Here is a 1,863-nt window from a genome sequence, read left to right as displayed (position 1 = left end):
CATGGATCAGAGCACTTGTATTTTCCAAGTTACGTTTCATGTGAATTATACTTGAAATATTTCTGATTGTATCAAATACGCCTTACCTCCATCTTGTGGTTTTTGTTTAAGAGGTTGAAAACAAATCAGCCTTGAGTTCTGTACTTGTGTCCTGATGAATAAGCTAACTGAAATGCAGGATATTTCAGACCAACATCGTGGGAGAGTTCTGTGAGGACCAGAAAAGGATGCCAAATGCAGAGTTTTCCTGTCCTTGGCCTCCAGGAATTGAGACCAAAATTCTAAATCCCAAAATTCTAATTAGACTAGAGGCTTTTGAAAAATCCAAGTGTCTGAAAGATATGTAGTCATAGTTAGGAGTCAGGACCCTGGGTCCAGATAGGGAAGCAGACTTAATACCTCATTAAATCAATGTGGCTAGGATTCAAGACAGATAAGCCTCTATCAAACTGGGCTCTGTACAAAATTATGCTATATATAAAGTCCCAAGGGATTATCATTGAGCCATACTGTGTATATCTGAAATTAATTATTTATCGATTTACATCTTGATCAAATATAAACTCTTTGAGGGCTGGGATATCACCTGGTTTGTTAATGGTTACGTCCACACTGCCTAGAACTATGTCTAGCACTAAGTGGGTGCTTAGTAAACAGGGTCCAAGGAACTAAGCTGAAAAGTCATTCAAGATTCCTGTGTTTCCAGGACTTCAGACTTTGTGTAAAACGGAAACCAACACTCAGGAGGATAAATAATCCAAATATTCCACCTTCTCTTGATGTTGATTATATTTATACCTTCTTATCGCTGCATAGCAAGCCATCCCATTAACAGTTGTTCATTTTCCTCACAAATAAGCAACTTGGTCAGGACTCAGTGTGGACTGCTTATCTCTACTCCATGTAACATCATGGGAGTGGCCCAGCTGGGGCTAAAGGGTCTGTTTCTAAAATGGACTGCTCACTCAGTGCCTGTCCATTGGTTTCCTCACAGCATGGCAAATAGGTTTCAGGAGTAGGAAGCAGATGCTGCCAGTCTCTTAAGGCCTAGTCCAGAAATTGGCTCAGTTATTTCCACTGCATTCTACAGATTAAAACACACTGTGCCCACCCAGACTCAAAATGAGGGGACATAGATCCTCACCTCTCAGTGAGAAGTGTCCAGAATTTTTGGCCATGTTTAAGTTTGTTATACCCTCCTTCTCCAGAGCTGACAAGTAACATCAAGTAGCCTGCATCCCCAGTTTCTGCTCCCCAGATACAACCACCTTCAAAAACTTTGTTTCCTCTGATATTTATCTCTGAATTTCTACCTAACATGCTTATGCTGTGATTTCTTGGTTTTTCAGTTTTAGACATTAAATTTAGACATCAGACATTTTAAAATACTGGGCTGGCCAAAAAGTTCGTTTGGGTTTTTCCATACTGTCTTATGGAAGACTCAGATGAACTTTTTGGCCAACCCAATAATTAGACCTATCATCCCCACCTTTTTTCCCCCTGGACACATCTGTCTAGAAGCCCTCTGTTCTGCTCTAATCTGGGCTGTCTGGACAGATTATAAAAATGAACAAGGTGGCAACTTGAGGAATGTGAAAATTAAAACACATTCCAAATACTTACAGTTAATAAGGTAAAGACACTACTAAATATATGTGTTCAAGTAAGTTAAGTTATTGGAGAGTCACCCCTTTGGGCAAGGACATAAAATCCCCTACTCTAATCCCTTTAGGGTGGTCCTAAACCATGTATGACTTGAATGAATGCTACACAGACTATCAAAGTGTTCTTAAACTTATCAAGGAATGCCTTATACATATTCTCAGATCAGTTTTTTTCTGTCCTTTTATTGGATACACTAAG

This window comes from Kogia breviceps, chromosome 8 (genome assembly GCF_026419965.1).
Source record: "Kogia breviceps isolate mKogBre1 chromosome 8, mKogBre1 haplotype 1, whole genome shotgun sequence".
Classification (NCBI taxonomy): Eukaryota; Metazoa; Chordata; class Mammalia; order Artiodactyla; family Physeteridae; genus Kogia; species Kogia breviceps.
This window is presented reverse-complemented; position numbering follows the sequence as displayed.